The sequence below is a fragment of the Anabrus simplex genome, chromosome 9 (assembly GCF_040414725.1).
Source record: "Anabrus simplex isolate iqAnaSimp1 chromosome 9, ASM4041472v1, whole genome shotgun sequence".
NCBI lineage: Eukaryota > Metazoa > Arthropoda > Insecta > Orthoptera > Tettigoniidae > Anabrus > Anabrus simplex.
In genome coordinates, this window is record NC_090273.1 from 159232701 (window position 1) to 159256517 (window position 23817).

Here is a 23817-nt window from a genome sequence, read left to right on the forward strand (position 1 = left end):
AGATATGAATATTGAGGATAAAAGTGAACGTCGAGCCTCCGTTCCCATTGAAATGTCGAACATAGGCTTCATCAAGCCTACCTTGATGCTGAAAGAATCATCTAGATATTTCCATCAGTTCAGGAGATATGCATAGGAAAAAATGATCATAGTACGTCCGACTGTGATAAGACGTCAACTGCGTTCCAATCTTGCTACGCTCAGCACATATCCGTTGTCACGTGTTGTATACATAGCCTACGCGATTCTTAAAGTCGAGTCTCTTCCTCCTCGATGTTAACAAATTGTACTTCCCTTTAACCCACTTATAGCGTTATCTCGCTGAGGTTGGCATTTGGCACCAGATATACATCGTGTATATTGTGGGCACTTGGCACTCCTAACTCCGGAGTTATTCTCACGTATGGGTCACGCAGATGTCCGCAGTGAAGAGATGCAATGATGCAAAATTTGTATGAGCCATCATAATATTTGAATCATAAATAGAACATGTAAATCGAAATGATCCATATTAATGGGAAAGATAGGTACCGATATAAATAAGATTATAATCACCAGCACCCCATTTTCGACACCTGTTACTTCAAAATAAGGTCTCCAATATACCTCAAAGGACTCACCGTCTGTGATATTTATGAGTTGGTGAAGAAAGGCAGCTTACAAGCTGGTGATATTCATTTTTGTCTCATTTCCTTTGGACCGTACATCGGAGTAAAGGCGTTGAGTTAATTACTCATATATAGGCGTGTCGGAGGAACACACCCTCTCGTGCCCTAGATACGACAGTGACTTGTGTGTACCGCACGTGTTCCGTGTCAAGGGCAGCCTACAAACATTTGTCATTACTCACACCTTCTTTAATAATTGTAAACAGGCCGAGGTGGTGGTGATTATTGTTTTAAGAGGAAGTACAACTGGGCCAGTATCCAGTAATCGGGAGATAGTGGGTTCGAGCCCCACTATCGGCAGCCCTGAAGATGGTTTTCCGCGGTTTTCCATTTTCACACCAGGCAAATGCCGGGGTTGTACCTTAATTAAGGCCGCGACTGCTTCCTTCCCACTCCTAGCCCTTCCCTGTCCCATCGTCGCCATAAGACCTATCTGTGTCGGTGCGACATAAAGCAAACAGCAAAATAGCATCCTCTATATAACACTAATCAAAGAGAAAAATGGAAGGGATCCGACACTTCGAAACATGAAGGTATCAGCCAAAGGAAGACAAGGGCCACGAAGGGCGTGAAAATGAAAGACTCCCTAGCCCTCGCAAACCTAATAGCGTCGGGGTCGAAAGAAAACAAGGGTTGACCAAGGGTAGTCGGATAGGATAGATGAAAGTGAGGAGCCTGGCACAAGTAAGTGGAAGCAATGCTAGGAATCAGCTAAGGACCCCGTGGTCGACAACGCACGCTTCGAAGTCGAGAGGCCCTGGGTCCCGTTCATTCGCCTCTTACGACAGGCAGGGGATACCGTGGCTGTTATTCTATGTCCCCAACCCACAGGTGGAAAAACAAGGGGAACTTCTGAAGAAAACCAACACTACACAGTCAGCTCCCATCAGACCAAATATTATGTATCAACAATGCGGTAGAATCTGCGGCTTCAAGATTGGCCTCTGCAGTTTTCTAAGCATTCACAAAAAGTGAGTTTTGAAGAAGACAGTCAAACTCGTCAGCCAGTGAAATTGACCGGGCGCGATCCTTTCTCCCACAACAGGGTGCCTTGCAACAAGTACTCCCGATACAGTGTACTGTAAAACCAAATTTAAACTTTCCTGTGATACAAACAGAAAAAATAACTCCGCACAATAGATCGGACATAACATTAGCAGACAAAAACGATCACCACACACATCGCTATCCCCAATTACCAGCAGAAATACAGGGAGAGACTCCTCTGGCTATGGAAGTAGCTAGAATGTGGAAGTGACAAATTGTTCTTTTCTCCTTTCTGTCAATGCTTTTATACCAAGAACCTTTCCTGAAAAATGGCAGATACTAAAGTTCCCCACATGCACTCACAACGTAGCACAAAAAGCTGTAATTTTGAAGAACTTCAACATCGGAAGCACATTCTTAAATGCTCAATACGGATAGAAGAGGCTGAAACCTAGGCTATATAGCAAAGACTTACGTTGTAAATTTACAAAGGGCACTAGGAAAGTTTTTCAATATGAGTGAACGCTTTAGATGTTTCCAAAATAATTTCCACCAGACTCAATACACTTCTCCATACGTCGAAACCAGTCACTAAACAAACTCTGCCACTTTTCTTCGGTTATATTTTCACACTCTTGATTCCATGCTGCCAGAAGCTCCTCGTCGATGCAAAACGCCGCCCTTTCAGCTTCATCTCCACTTCTGGAAAGAGTGCGAAGTCACATGGGGCATATCAGGACTGTATGGAGGGTGATCAAGCACAGTCAACCCTGATCTGGCAAGAAAATCCATTGTTACATTACCACGATGTGATGGAGCATTGTGGAGATGCAACAGCCAAGTGTTGAGCCCTGACATTGGACGGAGCTGCTTGAGAGCCTGGAAGACCTGAGGCAGGCACTTGGCAGTAACTGTCCTTTGTGTTTCTAGCACAACCCGAGTCAGGATGTCCCCTTTAGTGAAGAATACTGCAATCATCCTTTTCTTCACTGACCTTGACTTTCGCACAGTCACAGGAGTACCCCTCATCTTCAAACAGCCACACCTTGTTCTGGGATTTTGTCGGGACATCGTAATAATAAAGCCATGTTTCGTCACCTGTAACGATGCTATTGACATTACGCGAAGTCCCATTTTCAAACTCTTTTAGAATTTTTCGGCACCGTTTCACTCGATGTGCCCTTTGTTCCTCTGAAAGCGAATGGGGCACCCAAAGGTAACAAACATTTCTAACATGGAGATGGTCGTGTAGAATTGAGTGAATAGCTGGTGCAGGGATGTGGAGGCTCTCTTCTACCTGCCGATATGTCAACCACCTCTCTTGCTACAACATTTTCCTCACAGCTCCAATGTTTTCGTCAGTCACTGATTCAGACGGTCGCCCAGAAAGAGGATCGTCTTCAACTCCAAAATTTCTCTTCTGGAACTCTTTGTACCAGTGGAAAATTGTTGTCCGATGTGGACAGTCTTTTCCCAGCACAGGAGGCATTTCCTGCAGGCACTGGTCAACAGTTAACCCTCAACTGGTATCATACGTCTGTGAGACGGCCGAAAATTTTCCCAAGGCCATCCCCTCTCCTATACTTAGCCTACTGCTTTCTTCCCTTGTGTACCTCTCAGTTGGAATGTTGTTTCCCTGCAGGGAAGGTGATGTACCGCTCGCTTTGTTTCACCTTGAATAAGTGCGTATTAAACTTATCGCGCCGTCTGACAGACGTATGATACCAGTTCCGTGACTATTGTTCGCGAACCCGTTATTCAGTATTGAGTGTTTATTGAGATAATGGCTAGGCTTGATTTTATGAAGACACTTGCCAAGTCACTGGTCTATCCTCAAATGCATCGGAAGCTTACTGAGGTGAAGAAAATTCCACGCGAACTGACATTCTGGATGAGGAGGATTCATCAGATTGATGATGAACAAGAGGAACCTGAATTCTTCGAGGTTCGTAAAACGTGCTACTCTTGCGATCCTCAACTGAAAAGAAGAACGAAGTACCAGTGCCAGAAGTGCGGAAAACCGATCTGCTTGGAGTGAGCCAAAAAAAAAAGTAACATATCCTGTGAGAAGGAAAATTGTGCTTTCTAACAAACAGTGACTTTGAACCTTAAAATTTAAATTTATGTTTGGAGTTTTCCAGTAATTTTATGTTTTATTTGTTTGTATGGTCTTTGTATAATACTAATATATCAGCGAAATAATCGTAATAATCATATTTTCTAGATTTTTAAGAAAAGCAGAAACGTCCACATTTTTGGAGCATCATTCTAATATTTTATTATTTTTTTTCTGGGTTTGTAATTTTTTCTTCTAATTTTTGCACTGATATATTTGCAAACATATATTTAAAGGAATTAAGTTGAATAAATAACAAAAAATTAAGAACAAATTGTTTAATTTAAAAGTAAATATCTGGAGTCTGACAGACGTATGATACCAGTTACGTTAGAAACGTAGATGATACCAGTTGAGGGTTAATCCACGAGCAAAATTGTAGCGGATAATTGCGCGATATTCACCTTTAGACCACACTGACATCTTAACTTGCTTTCAGTCCCACTGCTTGGTAACAACTGGTGCGAAGGTCGTACCTTGCTGTCATCTAGACCGGTTTTCACCCCTCTTATCATCCCTAACCATAACAGGGGTGTCAAGCCAACCGTTTTTCCATGTTGTAAAACTTTCCTTGGTACTTAAATTGCGATTAAATTCTCTTTCGAAACAGACTTTCAACGTATTAGGTCGTGTTACGTACATGTAGTACGTGTTGAAGAGATGTTAAGTACAGAACAAAATGGCCAGCCGGACACCAGTGGGATCCGAACCCACAACCTCCCGATTTCGCGTCGGTTGCTCTACCAATTGAGCTATGGTGGCCCTCTTTGTTCTGCTCTCTTTCTTGGCTTAATGTATCGATATAGGAGCTATATTACCAAATATAAAGTTAGTAAATAAAGGATATTAATCATAATAATATTAGGACTGGCTAGGGTCAGGGCGATAGCTTGTGTAGAAATATCTGGTAGTGGGAGTTTGAAATGCTATTGTTGGTATGTTATCTCTTAATTCTAAACAAAACTTACATCATAATCGTGATCCACCCTCGGACAGTGGATCGGTCGCTCTAACTCGTACAAGCTCCCGATAACTGTTTTGACGCTCAACATTGGTGATTTTGAATTTTTTGGAATTTTTATAAGCCTAGCTGTTCTCTTTCATGCATTCTCGATACCTTTTAACCACTTTGCTGTCCATATATAACGATGGCACCTCTTCTACCACAGTTTATTTAAATATTCACTGTTAGAGTTCTTACTTTATCGAATACATGTGGAAATCATTGACTCGAATCTAATGACATCTCTAGTGACTTCGTAGCACACCGGAGTGCAGAGCTAAGCAAACTGGCGGTTTGTGTACATCAAGATGGCAACACTATGGCATCAACCGATGACGTCATGGTGCGTTAAAACTCCTGTCGGTAGATACACACGTCGTTCCTCTTTACAATGAGTCACTGTCATTGCACTTGTCGACCAAATTTTTTAAATTATTTTATTTAAGAACTTTCAGGTTTTTGTAATGGTCACCAGCGCCACTGCGGTTCCAAAATTATTTGTCAAAACAAATAAATTGTCATGTTATATGGTTCCTGCCCAAAATTCAGCCGTCTCAAGAGCATGTGCTGTAGCTATTCACAGCTGGGTGGACATAAGGAGCAGACTCTTGAAACACTGTGACCTTCTTTTGAGATGGGACAACAAAAAGAATTATAAGCAAGTGAAGTATGTTCATGCACACGTCTCTCGTACCTTATCAGCACTCCTACTTCATTACTTAAATATCTAGGTCACAGAAGTTCGTGAAGTTCAACAAAGCGTTTTGTGACGCTCGAACACAATAGACGAGAAGTTGCCACTAGTTGTGCAGATTTGTATCTCGACCAAGTTAGTGAAGTAACTCCACCAGTCGCCTGTTTGTGGCTAAAGAGACGCACTAACTAACATCTGAGAAATTTATGTAGGTAAGTTATATATGTACAGACTTACAGCAACATCCACTTGCTGTTTCTCAAATCAGGATCTTCTGCAATAACATGTCCACAATGTATCGTCTGGTATCGCGTATGATGTACCAATATGTATACAGCTGTATCTCCCTGGCCTCTTTTCCAAGTTACTGTGCTCGGCACTGGGTGAGGATTCGCCCCAATTTTGCGGCCGGGTGCCCTTCCTGACACGAGCAACCTTCTTGCACCACACGATATATACATACAGACGAGTTGGGGTAAAGTGCATACCGAAGTTTACACAGGTAGTGGAAGCAATGCCGAAGCAATACCTACGATTGATCAGTATCTAACTCAAACAGTAAATTGTCAAAGGTGAGATCTGCCTCCAGGGAGGAAAAGTCTATAGCAGCAGGGTAGGGCATTCATAAATAAACAAGTACATTGTCATGGCACTAAATCCTGTATCAGGTCCTGAGATCTGTAGACAGGTGACAAGTGCTCACAACTGCAATGACAAGAAATCATGGTTGTTACTGAGAGGGAGGTTACCTCATTTAATAATAATAATAATAATAATAATAATAATAATAATAATAATAATAATAATAATAATAATAATAATAATAATAATAATAATAATGTTATTTGCTTTACATCCCACTAACTACTTTTACGGTCTTCGGAGATGCCGAGGTGCCGGAATTTAGTCCCGCAGGAGTTCTTTTACGTGCCAGTAAATCTACCGACACGAGGCTGTCGTATTTGAGCACCTTCAAATACCACCGTACTGAGCCAGGATCGAACCTGCCAAGTTGGAGTTAGAAGGCCAGCGCCTTAACCGTCTGAGCCACTCAGCCCGGCGTTACCTCATGTATTTCATTAGAAAGAATGTATGACTGTTATCAATAATGAATCACAACACAAACAAACAATACCGTCGGGCAGCAGGTAAATAAATGAATCAGATATGTCTGACTAAACGAAACAACAATGTATTTACAGGAGTTTGCCCTCAAAGAACTCACATCGTCCCTAAAATAACCCAAACATGTATGCAAAGTCACGCCACCATGTAAACGATGCCATGTCTCATACAAATACTACACATAGGAGGCCTACAATATGGAGGGATGTGTACAAGAGCAGTAAGCCCTATATCTTTCAAAGTTCATCTGAAATGTACAGGTTTTTTGTTTTGTATTTTTACAATTTGATGTAGGCCTACGTCTTACCGACACAGAAACCAGTAACCTCTGGTATAGAAAGAATTCTTGCTGAAACGAGAGCGACATCATTGATAGTGGATGTGTCTGTCTTTACTTTCACACAGAAAATTCCATGGAAGCCACGTCGATCAACGTAGGCACCAGAAGCTGAGCATCGGCGAAGCTTGCAGATGGCTGCTGCCACAGCGATACGGAAACTCTCATTGGAGACGAAGACGAGATGAAGGTAATCCTTGGAGTCATGCCCCAGATTCAGAAGAATAAGAAGCATCGCAGAGCCGGGCTTTGCTTGAAGACTGCTAGTTAGCTGCTGCAGAAGCAAGTGGAGATGACTGATAACCAGCTTGAATACTTCTCTTGCCAATATCAGGGGGAGCTACGCCAAGCTCAGGGTCCAGCTATCCATCAGATGTGAAAGCTGAGCCTCGACAAGACGAAGGGAACCGTGGAATGACGCTAAAAATGACGGAATCTCCAAATCCACAGCATGAAGAATGCCGAGGCCACCAGAACCAACGGGAAGCGAAGCCTGTAACCAGGGATTGCCACTCAGGGAGCAATAGGCAACATGCATGATCCGGAGTTTTAATTAAGAATGTGCTTATCCGATTCAAAATTTCATAAAAATTCAAAAATGTGATCAGAATATAGAAATAATAACTCCAAATATGATAAAAATCCAAATTAAATTCGAAAATGTCACATGACGCAAGTACGCGACCTCATTGGTCTGACGTCATCGTACAGGTCGGCCGTATGAGCAGACGAAATAACACATTGTTCTGTGAGAAACAGGATACACTTCACGTATTGCTACTTGATGTTAGTGTCTGCTATAGTTAAATTCGATGCCTATGCATTGTATAATAATCTGAGTGTTATAATTCGGACTTCAAACGAATCCTGCGCAGACAGTAAGGCAGAAATGTTATAAATGGTGTATAGTTTCGATGTGCACTAATCCATCACATACCACCGCGAATATATATATTAATGTGGCAAAGGGCCGTAAAACACGAAAGAAATGGATTTTGGCGAGCAGGAGAAATGCCGGTGATATATCGGAAAAGTATATAGTTTATTGCTATGAAGATCATTTTAATGTAAGGCGAATTTGTTTGAACTTTTAATCACTTTTCCATGAGTGCTATTCCAATGGTAAAACTTTAAAGTTATATCTATGATGCTTTAATTCAATGCATCAATTACATCTTAGAATTTGAAAGTAATAAACAGTGCATAAGTTAATGCGGGTTATTAAAGTATTCTACGAACCTAACCCAGGTTTTGGGTGATCCATGTCAAAGTAATAAATCAAAGGTTTTATGAACCAGCTCTAATTATGCACATTTATCTTGGCATGCGACACTTATTATTTTATTTCTTTATTTAGGCTACAGGTAAATACTCTATAATATAACAAAACGTAGGTGTGTACATCATGAAAGAAAACAAAGTGAATTTTATGTATATCTCTACAAAACCAATTCTGACCGGACGAGTTGGCTGTGCGGTTAGGGGCGCGCGGCTGTGAGCTTGCATCCGGGAGATGGTGGGCTGGAATCCCACTGTCAGCAGCCCTGAAGATGGTTTCCCGTGGTTTCCAATTTTCACACCAGGCAAATGCTGGGGATGTACCTTAATTAATGCTACGGCCGCTTCCTTCCAACTCCTAGGCCTTTCCTATCCCATCGTCGCCGTAAGACCTATCTGTGTGGGCGTGACGTAATGTCACTAGCCAAAAAAAATCTTGTCTGCTGGGGTGGTCTCAGTCTTATAAGTTAACTATGCCCAATTATAATAATTATCATAATATTAATGAAATAAATAACATAATTGCACACTTCAGTGAAAATACATTACTGGTACTGTAAATAATAGTGATGTTCGTGTTTAAAATATTGTACAAACTGAGCCTAATATTTTGGTTATACATGCCAAATCAATAAACCGAAGCAGCACCCAAAGGCATTCCTATACTGAGTGATTAAAATGTCACCAAGACACTGTTCTTGCTTGATATGCTCAGCTTGTGGAAACCTAAATGTAATTAATGTTATTGGCTTTACGTCCCACTAACTACTTTTACGCTTTTCGGAGATGCCGAGGTGATAGAATGTAGTCCCACAGGATTATTGGAGGCTGATGTATTTGAGCATCTTCAAATACCACCGGACTGAGCCAGGATCAAATTTGCCAAGTTGGGGTCAGAAAGCCAGCGCCTCAACCGTCTGAGCCACTCAGCCCGACCTGTGAAAAACTGGATGATGTCATATTTAACAATTTTCTCCAAAGGTTCTACTCATTAGCAAAAGATTTTAAAAGATTTTAGGCCTAGATGTAGTGTTTGCTAAGTTTATTTACTCACCAGAAAATGCAGCTCAGTCATGACATTCTACATTCTGTGCAGCACTGTTCCTCATCCAGCATTAGTGAGACTGTATATTTTTTATCTGGTCTTGTGCTCAGGACATATTTTGCATTTTGCTATGCATTTTCCACTTCATCGCTTCCCTTTAACACAACCTAAAGCACTGTCAACAATTTTATCTGCCAGCACTCTAACATGAATATAGGCTATTGTATTGTTTAATATATATATATGTAGAAAAATAAACTAGACATTTAATGTTTCTTTTTCATGGGTCTTGGAAGTGGGAGGTCACTTGCCCCAACCATAAATCTATGTTTTTCAGGAATGATAGATACTAGAACTATAATACTGTAATGCTAGCTATATTTTTATGTTAGCGCTGAAATCCGATTTGTTACTTTAGTAATGGTGAAAGCCCGAAAATATAATGTTATTCTCTAATATGGGAATCAATCTAGAAGCAAATGGCAAAGGTGATGTAAGTGATTTCTATAATGTTCATTGTTATCCTAATACTATGAGTTACAGTACATTGCACGTATAAAAAGATGCCACTTACCAATTTGCTTTTGATCCGCGTATTTCTGCAGCCACAAAACGATCACTATTTTTCAAAAATGATTGCATCTACACATGCTGGATTGTCTGGCTGTTCTTTTTTGAACCCTCCTCATATCATTTCGAAGTTATTCGCGATCACATTCGGCTTTCAGTAACAGCTGATGCACAATGGCTGGTAGAACTGCATGCGGTACTGGATCGTGACGTCACAGAGCGCCGCCTACGTCAGAGGACGTTTTACTTGCCTTGCGGAAATAGGCTTTTAAATATTTTTTTCCTGGTAGAAAACAAGGCAACTTACCACAATGTAATATGTTTACATACTATTTCATTGGTGTACTTTCCAAAAACAAATATTTTGAAAATTACGCATGTTCCCTATTGAGGATGGTTTGAAGGCCAGTTTTTAATGCACAGTCTAATTCCTCCAATAGTGGGGTTTCACGCCAAGACGGAGAAGAAACAGGAAGTACATGTCGCGTGATGGTAAACGAAGCACATCGCAAGAAAGAGACGGAATGTGCCGAAACCATGGAAAGGCATGAAAATACCAACTTCAGTTTCGACGTCTTTTCAACCAATATTTCGCGTAGAGATACAGGGTTAGCGTTGCACTAAGTATACAAATATCGGATGCAGTTAAAAGACGAATTCCAGGGGCAGAAGCATTAAACTTGTCGTATAGCATCTCAACTTGTTCCCGATGAACGTCAAGAAGAGCCAATTCGCTGTTAGAAATTTAAGATATAGACCAATGTTTGAAGCTTGTGCGCTATTGTTATCCAGAGATGAAAGGACGAACTCCGGTTCATCAGCAATCATCCAAACACCAAATGTTTAACTCGGTATGAGTGGAGTTAATGCTCGACGGAAGTGTAACTGCGAAAACATAGAACCGAGTGGATCACCTTGTTGAACTCCACATTGAGAAAATATAATTTCTTCACCAACGAGAAGGTCACTAGGCTTGCGGTAGCACTGATACACACACGCATAGATGGAAGGAAACTAATTCTTCACAGCCAAAAACAGAGCATCACGATGCACCTCTTTGCAAGCATTACAAAAATGTAATTTAGCGAAGCTTTCGGGCACTGATGAGGAGACGAATGGTGGATACGTGCGGCATGGGCAGCAGCTTGAGTTCCATTGGGAACACACACTCCAAGAAGGTGGGGGAGATCTACTGTATTTTTATTATTTTACGTCGCACCAACACAGACAGGTCTTATGGCAATGGTGGAGTAGGGAAGGGTTCGGGGTGGGAAGGAAGCGACCATGGCCTCAATTATGCTACTGCCCCAGCAGTTGTCTGGATTGAAAATGGGGAACCACGGAAAACCATCTTCAGGGCTACCGAACCCACTTTATCCCGAATGCAAGCTCACAGCTGCGCACCTCTAACCGCACGGTCAACTCGCTTGGTAGTGGGGAGATAAGGAGACCATAAGTGGTGTATGGACTCTGCAGCATAAGATTTTCGCAGCCAGCTGTCATCACATAGTGTGTGAAATTCGAAAGGGACTCTACCAGAGATTATAATGTCAAGCAAACCACGAAACGATCCTATGAGTTCCTCTTTTGAACTTGGAGAAGGTCTTTTAAGACCAGCGTACGAAGGCTTTCCAGTCCACCAGCAGATCCACAAGAAAAAGGAGAGATGGCATTAAACATTCTGTACGACCGGACCTGAGTGGGCTTGAAGGAGCAGCATCGGGCGTGGTAACAGCGTCATGAGACACAAGCAACCGAAATGGTCCAAAGCTCTTGACATTGACTGAACTACTCCCGGTCATCTACAGAAGTGCATCACGGCGGACGTCAATACATCAGGGAGATCTCAGTTTAACCCCCGACGTAAGTTTGGTTACTGGTTATGCGCATGACGTCACGGTGAAACAGGGTAGCTCACGGCAAATTCTTCAGTTATCACATGTATCGGATGTTTACAGTGCATGCGTGTTTAAAAGAGTGTCGGAGGTCCTAGTTTCATTTCTGCTTTTGGCTGTGACTTACGCGGGACAAGCTATGAGATAATTGTGAAATGAAGCCGTAAAGTGTATTCACAGAGTCATTGCTTAATAGGCGGTCGCGATACGGTGACGATGGTTCTGTTCTTCACAGTCTTCTAGAATTGTGTGACCTACGATGTCGGGCTGTCCTGTAGTAAGCTGTAAATCCCAAAACCACACCAAAGAAAGTGAAATAGTTTTGCATGCTTTCCCATGTGATATTAAATATATGGAACTGCTGCAGAAAAGACTCGGTAAAAATGCTCGAATATTCTCTCTTCATTTTCAGCAGTCAGACTACAAAAGGGACTTGAGGTCTGAATTGTTCAATTTGCCTCGGAAGTGGATGCTCAAACCCGGTGCTGATTCCCTTACTTATGTTCCAATGCATTAACACGAATACTGTTTTAGTGAATAGGAATGATAACATGCCCGCATAACCTCGCCTACTGCAGAAGAAAGGAGCGAGCGGTGCGCCAGAAGACTAGTGCGGAAATAAGCACATGAGACTTTAAAAAAAACATTAAGACAACAGCTGAAAAATGAATTGACACACAAGATAATTCTATTGCCACTTGAGAATAAGCCAATAAGCTGTCACTTTCACAAACTAAAGAAGAACTTGAGTGCTTTAGTGTGTGACGAAGTTAAACGAATATTGAGGAAAATACATATCATCACCCAGCCAAATAAGACGTCTGTTAAATGGATCTAAACGAGGACATTTGTAAAGCGAATACTCCACGTGCTGTTTTGCACAAATGCTACATTTACTTGCAAGAAAAAATGGGATACCCACCGCATGCAGTTTCAACGCTAAGGACATGGTTAAACCACTCGTTTCTCTGTCGGCCAGGCATACTGCAAGACGTTCTACTTCTGATGAAAATGCAAGCTGAAAGACAGCGACGGAGAACAAACCTGCGTTGTATTATTAAATGACATGAACATCGATAGCAGAATTTGTTATGACCAAGAAAAGGCAGAATAGTAGGCCCACAAATCAATATTCTTGTTGTTATGGTATGATGGTTTTTTTCATCTTGGAAACAACCTGTCTACTTTGATTTTGACGTACAAATGTCAGCTGCGCTTCTGAAAAGGATAATATTGTCCTTGGAGTGCGTCTCATACAATGTTGTAGCTACAGTGGCAGACATGATAGCCAAGGTAAAAAAGACTAGTTTCGTCACCTGTAGCGATGCTATTGACATTACGCGAAGTCCCATTTTCAAACTGTTTTATAATTTTTCGGCACCATTTCACTCGATGTGCCCTTTGTTCCTCTGAAAGCGAATGGGGCACCCAAAGGTAACAAACCTTTCTAACATGGAGATGGTCGTGTAGAATTGAGTGAATAGCTGGTTCAGGGATGTGGAGGGTCTCTTCTACCTGACGATATGTCAACCACCTCTCTTGCTGTAACATTTTCCTCACAGCTCCAATGTTTTCCTCAGTCACTGATTCAGACGCTCGCGCAGAACGAGGATCTAGCCATTAACCTAATACGTTGAAAGTCGGTTTCGATTACATTATTTAGCTCTTACTAAACGAAGTAAAAATGAATTTAATGTCTTGGACAACATTTCTTCTCACTGACAAATAGAGAACTTAGTAAAGAAAGAGAACTAGGAGTGGACGGAGTCATAGAGGAGGCAGCAGAAGGAGTGACAGCAGAGGGAACAGGAGGAGCCAATCACGGAGGCATATGACTCGTAAGGGACAACACTCCTCCGTGGATTATCAGATGGAGTCCAAACTTTATACCTCATAGATACGCTTCAGCCAATGGCAATATTATCTATATTCAATTGTCTCACATCAGAGTACTTTAGAGAACAGGCGTTCCTGGGTATGAGTAAAGCTTTCAGTTCTGTTGGTCATGAGCATATACAACGATCGCTGATTGATATTGACACGCCCTGTGACTTAAGAGTTTGTTAATACACTTGTCTGTAGAAAATCAGATCGAAATCGAGGTCTCTATGACCAAAACCAAACCAATACCAGAAAGAATACGTGTCCCTTATAGCAGTCCAGTCTGGCCGTTTCTCGTTAACTTCGCTGTTGATGAGATAATAAAGACTTAACCGATGCCGAACTCTGTGCAAGATGTGGATTCTTACCAGATCACTCCCTTAGTAATGTTTCCGCCACGGCATTTGCAGATGATATTGCTCTGATAGCGAGCAATGAGTTGGTATTCAAAATTTTATCAGTCTAGCTGAGAACCGTCTTTCACTTCTTTTTCTAGCCATTAACCCTCGTAAGTACAAATGTACAAATGTATGTGCATTAAATATGGTAATCTAACACCTATGTATATGGTATCCGCCAATGGCTCTACCACAAAATCTATAACAGATCCACAAGAACACATCAGATACTTTCATTATTTCATTTCCTGCAGGAACTGGTCAACAGTTAATCCACGAGCAAAATAGTAGCGGATAATTGCGCGATATTCACCTTTAGACCACACTGACATCTCAACTTGCTTTCAATCCGTGTGGAAAGAACTTGAGGTAACATACCTAAACACTCATTTTCCTAATCCTCACAAAGCGAGCAACAATGTGTGGATGTTTGCTGATGTACCTAATTTATTAAAGTTAATGAGAAATCATTTCTTGGACAAAGGTATTGTACTACATTACAAAAAGTCCAGCAACGAAAAATGTGATTGAAAAATTATTGGTTCTTGATAGTGGTGAATTTAAAACATGTCCTAAGCTTTCTCAGCAACATATTAATGTGATAGGCAGGGAACGACAGAGTGTACGATTAGCAGCTGAGTTGTTTTCTAACACAACAGCGCAGGCTATCCCCTACTTGATGCCATATTCTGGCTTTTCGCGCATCTATTGTTCTCTATTAACCTTAAGCCAGAATCTCTAGGCACACGGTGCTGAATAGTTGTTACCAAGCTTACATCATAATCGTGATCCACCCTCGGACAGTGGATCGGTCGCTCTAACTCGTAGAAGCTCCCAATAACTGTTTTGACGCTCAACATTGGTGATTTTGAATTTTTTGGAATGTTTATAAGCCTAGCTGTTCTCTTTCATGCATTTTCGATGCGTTTTAGCAACTTTGCTGTCCATATATAACGATGGCACGTTTTATATCACAGTCGGTATCCCCTGCCCGTCGCAAGAGGCGACTAAAAGGGGCCCAAGGGATCTGAACTTTGGAGCGTGGTGTGGCAATCACGGATCACTTAGATGAGTCCTCTTCCACTTACTTGTGTCAGGCTCCTCACTTTCATCTATCCTGTCCGACCTCCCTTGGACAACTCTTGTTCTTTTCCGGCCCCACAGTATCAGGTTTTCGAAGGTTAGGGAGTCTTTAATTTCCACGGCCTTCGTCCTTCTTTGGCTGATATCTTCTTTTTTCAAAGTGTCGGATGCCTTCTATTTTTGTGATTAGCTCATACGGAGGATAATTGCCTAGTTGTACTTCCTCTTAAAACAGTAACCACCACCACCACCACCATGGGAAAGAATTACTGCCATGTTAGAACTCGGTAACGCAGAGCTACATTATTTAGTGAATATTGAATTTTCACGACCGCATTGTAATCGAAACCGACTTTCAACCTATTAGGTCGTCTAGACCGGTTTTCACCCCTCTTTTCATCTCTGACCATAACAGGGGTGTCCAGCCAACCGTTTTTCCGTGTTGTAAAACTTTCCTAGGTATTTAAATTGCGATTAAATTCTCTTTCTTGGCTTAATGTATCGATATAGGAGCTATATTACCAAATATAAAGTTTGTAAATAAAGGATATTAATCATAATAATATCAGGACTGGCTAGGGGTCAGGGCGATAGCTTGTGTAAAAATATTTAGTAGTAGGAATTTGAAATGCTATTGTTGGTATGTTATTTCTTAATTCCAAACAAAACTTACGGTCATGTAAGGACGTTGCCAAGGCAACAAATTTTGCGTCGCTTTATTGTTAGAATGAGTTCCCGAATTATCCATGTTGTTCTGAGAACTTCTTCCTTTGTTAGTGGAGTAGGTCTAGTAGGTCTAGTATTTCACTGGTGTACTGTGTTATTCTACCGCCCCCGTCCACAGCAGGAAAGGGCTGAGGGCGGTAGAATAACACCCACGGTGTCCCCTGGTCATACCCAATAAGAGTACTGAACTGAAAAATATGCCACTATCGAAAATTGGTCCGTTTCTTATCAGTTTGAAATCCGCTGTCCAGATATTACAACGCATTGTGGAAGGCAAAATAGAAGGTCATTGTGTGTCGGGAGCATACTAAAAGCTTCAAACGATGAGCAGCAATCCAAAGTCTGAAAGACCAAGAGATCATACAGCATTCGCCACGGTGATCATTAACGTTATAGGGACCTAATACGGCATTTTAAAGAGAGAAAAAGAAGAAGAAGGTTCTTACCAACGATTTTCTCCAATTAGAATTGTTTATTGTCTAAAACGTTTTCCCATTCAGCCAGTATAATGAGTGAATGTCTGGGACAGCAGATATGACAACTCACCGTAGCTCACAAACCGCTGAGAGCCTGTTTCGCCAAATTCGCTCTCGTCAAACGAGGAGGATCTCTTTATTCACGGCCATAAGCCACTCAGTGGAAAATAACATGGGAATCAATACGAAGCAATCAACTTCCCCAATAGAGTTACGAGAGCGAGTAAAAGAAATATTTCCAAACTCGAGTCGTTTATTTTGTTTACGCTTCGAGATGCTGTTTTATTGACTGAAAATAAACTTGGTGAGGAGGGCACTCATCACCACTGAAGCAGGGCGAGGGAAAGAACACTTGCTGAGAGGACATTGCAGTGCAGTTTCTTGTCTGTGTGGAATACAAAGAATAAGATTTTATTGAATACAATGTGGATTAAAATCGAATCAGTCATTTGTAAAACCACATAAGTTTACATTTTTAAAAATGAGTCACCGATACTATAAAGCGCATTAGAGTGGCTCCGACATTCCCATTCAAGAAAACATAATTAAGTTCTCTAAAGTCTTCAGTACCGAGTTTCTTTCAAAACCATAATAGTCTCGGGATCACGTGGTTCTAACGCTGAACGTTACGATCCAGTTGACTACAGAAGATGGTTCTTAACCGCTGTGGAGACGTTTGAAGGGTACTTGGCTTATGAAAGCCATGTCTCTACCAACAATCATGCTCAGTTGGAAAGCCAGCATTTCTAGCTGTACCCCGACAACGTAGCAGCAGACAATTACCATATCTATCTTATCCCACTTCTCCTGACAAGATTTACACAGGCCATTGATATTGCGTGGACGTCTACTTCGTAAGAACCTTTTTAGGAGTCCATTGGATGGCCCATCGGGTTTACCCCTGTGGGTGGAGGCGGTAGAATAACACCCACGGTATCCCCTGCCTGTCGTAAGAGGCAAGTAAAAGGGGCCCCAGGGGCTCTGAATTTGGAGCGTGGGTTGGCGACCACGGGGCTCTTAGCTGAGTCCTGGCATTGCTTCCACTTAGTTGTGCCGAGCTCCTCACTTTCATCTATCCTATCCGACCTCCCTTGGTCAACTCTTGTTATTTTCTGACCCCGACGCTATTAGGTTTGCGAGGGCTAAGGAGTCTTTCATTGTCACGCCCTTCGTGGCCCTTGTCTTCCTTTGGCTGATATCTTCAATTTTCGAAGTGTCGTATCCCTTACATTTTTTCCCTCTGATTAGTGATATATAGAGGATGGTTGCCCAGTTGTGCTTCCTCTTAAAACAGTAATCACCACCATCTGGCCCATCTGGTGCCTTGACCGGAATGTCAGTAAAAGCAATTGCACGGATTGCGGTTTCCATCTCCATTCTCTCTAACAACAGACGTGTCGAACGAGAGATGTAGCTGGATGCTTTATCTTGATGTAGCCATACGTGATTTTTCGTCCTCCCATGCAATGTGTGTTGTAAGTGAGTGTTAAAACCTCTTCACATTATTAGCGACTCGGAGAATAGTTACCTTACCATTGTAGCAGTATCAACCCCTTGCAAAACTTCCTGGCATTATTTACACAATGTTTGCTAACATTTCTTTTTTTGTCTCTAGGGTGGTAGTAAGTCGACCGGGGATTGGTACAGTCTCTAAGGTACACATATGCTTCGTCTAATGTCACAACATTTATCCATCTGTCCCCTACCGATTGCCATGGCTAAATGGTTTGCTCCCCTTGGGTCACAGGGGACCGGGTTCGATTCCAGGCAGGGTTGGGAATTTTAACCATCATTGGTTAATTCCGGTGGCACGGGGGCTGGGTGTATGTGTCCTCTTCATCATCATTTCTTCCTTATCACAACGCGCACGTCGCCTACGGGCGTCAAATAAAAAGACCTGCAACTGGCGAGCTGAACTTGTCCTTGGGCACTCCCGACACTAAAATCCATACGCTATCTCATTTTACTTAAATAGAGGTAAGGGTTTATTCTGCCCGAAGGCAGGTCCGAACCTCTGCAGAGGTGTTCCTGAGCCGGAGTTTACGTACGGTAGGGTGGCCAGTTCCTTTCTGCTCCTCCATTCCCTTAGCCCCCACCAACAGCGCGTGGCAATCCATCCAACTCCTGACCACGCCTAATGTTAGTTAACTTCGGAGATCTCACGGGATCCGGTGTTTCAACACGGCTACGGCCGTTGGCGTACTTAAATAGAAAATGTACTAAAATTATAACGTAGTATTAGTATTAGAAAAATGGAAGAATTTATTGAAGTCTTTGGTTAAATAGGAAATAATTTTGATGTGAAAATAAGGTCAAGAAGACGCATTCCAACAAAAGTTTACAATTTAGGATATTTTTGATGGATTTATAATTCGTAAACGAACAGCAAGGATTGTCTTGTATCAAGGAATGGTTCATTTAAAACGTCAACTGCACGAAATAATACTATTTCGCCAGAAGCAACGATTCTGTTTGCATTAAGATATTGTGCAGCAGGCATTTTCGACATTCGCATCGGCGACCACCGACCCTAAATTGCAATCTATATAAAATTCCGTTGATGGCATGAATACCGTAATCGTGAAGCATAAAAAGATTCCCACGTAAGTGGCGTAACAGTCTGATGGCTGTGATCATTAGAGCGTGGGCTCGAGTCCAGTTGGTCGAAAATATTTTACGGTAGGAGACGTGGTGGAATACACTTTCTAATCTCTAGATTGCGTGCCAAAAGCCTAAATTCAATCCCGAACCTGTCTAACATGTTTATGTGGGGTGGGGGCATTGACGTTGTTGCTGGTGATTCGTCCGTCGGATGGTGACGCTAAACCCTTGGCGTTACTCTGATAGCAGTAGGCTATGTCGTCCCCATTCCTAATGTTTCTAACTACATTTGACCGTTTTCGGAGGCGCGAAAGTGTCGGAATTTTGTTCCTCAGGAGTTCTTTTTCGTGCCAGTAAATCTACGGACACGAGGCTGATGCACCTGAGCCACTGAGCACGGAGTCCCCTTTACTATCATACATCACGTTATTCATTTCATCTTATCTCCCCAGACGTAACTGACGTCAGGAAGGGACAGTCCAGCTTCAAGTGTTGAACTCATGTACATCCTGCTTATTTCCTGTGCTAACGACAAGATGGGGGAGTTTTATGGTGTCCCTCAAGAAAATTTGCCTTTCCCTTGAGTAAATTTCTTATATTTACAATACATTTACTACCTCGCTCCTCATCTTGCCTATACGCCTCATTTTGGCGTCGCCATGGGTTGTTGCAGTTTCCCCGTAACCACACAGACTTTGATAGCGCTATTTGAGGACAGACGGAGTACAAAATCAACTGCGAAGGGAAAATAAAATATCGCAGAAACATTCTTGTCATTTGCAGCACCGAAGTTTCACGAACTATTTAATGTGTGCATAAGCTCTGGTGCTTTCCACGTTCTTCTTGACAGGCTACAGACGAAAAATGTCGAATAACTGTGTTGCTGTAGACTGAACGAGTTGCACTCAGTGGAGAAATACTGAAAACTGAATTGCTGGAGGTTAAGTATAGTACCACAGCTGTATTTTCCAGTGATCAGAGTTTTTGGGATCTGATCAAATATTACACGACTTTGTAATGAGTGGATACTGCTATCATACAATAGTGATAGGTGATCTGAAGTTCGTAGAGCGGAGTATAATAAGATATTAGCAGTACCGTAGAAAGCTCAGTACGCTCAAGTATAGCAGTGAAATAGAATAATAATAATGATGATAGTAATAAATGATTTAAACCAAGGAAACGCACAGTGAGAAGGAGCTAGGCCAATAGGAAGACCAAAAAAATAACGATGTGAATAGAATATATATTTAACAATAAAACATAACAACAAGATAAATAAAATCGAAGATAAATTTATAACAAACGGTGAAAGATGAATATACCAGAGTAGAGAAAAATCCGAAAAGTGTGCCACATATACAAATTGAATATCCAAAAATATATAAGGGGAAAGCCTAATAAATAATTTACCAACGTACAATAAATATAAAACCTAAATAGGACAGCAGGAGTAAAGACCAGAGAGAAAAGAAGGACGAAAGAAAGGGGGAAGGAAAGTGACATAAGGATTAGGGCGGGGAAAGGATTTTCTTCACCGGGTATTTACCAATTTTTGCATAGGTCCAAGAAGACATCTGAAATGATCATAAATAATTCATAATTGTCCGTAGCGCATGTTCGTTTAGTGATGCAGTCTATGAGCTTTAAAATGTAGCATACCAACTCGACGGAAGAAAATTTGAACTGGCAAGAGGCCGGATGAAAATTTAAAGTCCAAATGAAGATAAATTACAATAAGTATTGCTCACCAAATTGCTTGAAGACAGAGTCCAGATGGAATAGACATGATTACAAGAGGCACAGTACTTTGGCACTCCACCACCCCGCTATGAAACCCGACTCAAATATGGAGAAGCGGAGTGGGCAATATAATAGTGGAATAGAATATTCCAGAAAAGTAGAGAAGGCTACAAGCCATTGAGTTCGAGAAACATGAGGTCACGTGTACACACAGCCCACAGGCAACGGCGAAGTGCAGAGAGGATGACGTAATCACACTGGTAGAGCACAGGTGAGCGGAGTGCTTGATGCGGCGAGGACGAGGTCGAGGCGAACAGCAGTATGTTAGGTAGGGAAATGTACTATAGATACGGCGATTGTAATAACTTAGATAACGTGTTTGTTTGTTCATATTTAAGGCAACTGCTATTAAGAAAATATAAACTATACTCAATAAATCTTTACGGAATCAGAAAAATAATAAAATGTTTCATGCTTGCTAATAAACTAGTAATAAATTATAGGTAAGAATGTTTCATCGTAACTATTGCCAGCATACCGTCAATAGAAATATTGATGCTATAGAGAGAAAAGTGTTATGCATACAGTACTACATACCGCGAACTAGGTTATGTTATAAACGAGTGTAGAATCAAGTAATACATCTACAGTGCTATGTCTGCTGGATCCGAGATTTGAGAGATCGATTATGGGCGAGGGCCATCGATTTTTAGGAGATAGATCCCGAGCGTGCTTGGAATTTTTTACTAGAAATTCAAATAAATGTTGATATTCTGAGGAAAGGAATACTGCTAAAAGACCAGGATGTTTATATTTCAACGTTCCCGTGTGTTCCGTAAGATAATACAGACATCAGGAAACATGTATTAGGCCCACGGTACTTGTTTATGTTAAAGCATGTTAGAGAAAAAAGAGGCAAAAATGTTTTCCAAAAAGTCGCGGACAACACACAACACTTCGCAGACATGTAAACAATTATCAGTAAAGCTCGGAATTTCTTCTTCATTCACTACGTACGATAGTATTAATTCGCCGCAAACAGCTGATATTAATACAAAAATGTCCGTCATTGAATTACTTTGCTCTGATTGGCCAATTCCAATCGACCATGCCTTCGACTAGATCAGCCAACGCTAGCGCAGACTTGACGGGCGAGCTGTCGTTTGAACTAAACGAGTGTCAGAAATTGGTGGAGAAAATGGACGCAGGTTTAAACTGGGTACTAATGTTAAACGGGTTTAATTTATACCAGGTTTAACTCGATTTGGAGAAAATGGCTCTGAAAGATTCTTTTTCTTTACATTTCCGTACAGAAGTAGCCGTGTTCGCAGTCGTTTGACTTTCGTATGTGACATATCCATGAACACTGCCGATTCAATTCGATCATTTCTCCTGTATTCATCTACTAATACAATTATATTTACCTCTTCATCAAAAGCTCCCACAGTTCTGAATTTGAAACAACAACAGAAATATGGCCAACTACTTATGTTGAGAATTGATATAGCTTTGAAACCAGACTACTGATAGTCGCTCGATAGATTATTTTCCCTGAATTTCATGACGTGTACTAACCTCAACAATTTATTGAATTTAAATAAAAGTTAATTAGTTTATTGAAGGGGAACCAGAATATCAAAGAGTTTTATCATTGTTCCACAGACATCTCTAAAGTACCACTCCCCCACCGTCCTTTCCACCAACCAATAACGGCCTCGGGAAAATATTATGCGTATCACAGTTTGGAACTTTCCTTCCACCAACAAGATTTTCAAAACAAAGCATTTGATTTTATTTATTCATTTAACAGATATTCCCTAGTAAAACTTTATCTCGGTAATGCACATGCACTTGCCCAAACAAGCGCGGAATATTTTGATGAGTTATTGAATCAGCCTCGTCGTGACAGACAGCAGTGAACACTCTCCCTCCTGACATTTACATAACATGTTCATTGTTCATTATAATTCACTCAGGTGTCACGCTCTGGCTTGTAACTCTCCCTTGCCCGCATTTGCTATGCACGACCAATTTGTCTACGCTTCGGACCAATTCATTTATTGTATTTATTTCGTTATAATTAATATAATCTTAACATGAATGTATTTTCTCTGTGAAAGGTGGTGGTGATTATTGTTTTAAGAGGAAGTACAACACTAAATCAGAAGGAAATATTTTACGGGATCCAATACTTCGAAAAATGAAGGTATCGGCCAAAGAAAGAGAAGGGTCACGAAGACTCCCTAAGCCTCGATGCCTAATATCGTCGGGTTCGTAAAACAACCAGAGTTAACCAAGGGAGATCAGATAGGATAGAGTAAGTTGAAGAAATGACCCTTACACACCCAGTGATATCTTAACTTGGGAGCGTGAGATGGCGACCATGGGGCCTTTTTGTTCTTTTCTTACCCCGACGTTATTAAAGCATTCGAGGCCTGGGGAGTCTTTCATTTTCACGCCCTTAGCGGCCATTGTCCTTCTTTGGCCGATATTCAACCTGTGGTTGGGGGAGGTAGAATAACAACCACGGTATCCCCTACCTGTTTTAAGAGGCGACTAAAAGGGGCCTCAGGGGCTCTGAACTTTGGAGCGTAGGTTGGCGTCCACGGGGCCCTGTGCTGAGTCCTGGCAATGCTTCCACTTACTTGTGCCAGGCTCCTCACTTTCATCTATCCTATCTGACCTCTCTAGGTCAAATCTTGTTCTTTTCCGACCCCGACGCTATTAGGTTTGTGAGGGCTAGGGAGTCGTTCATTTTCACGCCCTTCGTGGTCCTTGTCTTCCTTTGGCCGATATCTTCATTTTTCGAAGTGTCGGACCCCTTCCATTTTTTTCTCTGATTAGTGTTATATAGAGGATGGTTGCCTAGTTGTATTTCTTCTTAAAACAATAATCACTACCACCACCTTATTTTTTCCCGACATATAGGCCTATAGCCGACTCCAGTGCAAATCATTTGTGCCCGAATTCATTCTCGCACAGTTTCTCTCCGGCCGTGGAAACTTTAACTGCTACTTTGAACTCTTTAAATTTAACATTCGCGCGTCTGTGAGCTTGCATCCGGGAGATAGTGGGTTCGAATCCCACTGTCGGCATCCCTGAAGATGGTTTTCCGTGGTTTCCGATTTTAACACCAGGCAAATGCTGGGGCTGTACCTTAATTAAGGCCACGGTCGCTTCCTTCCAATTCC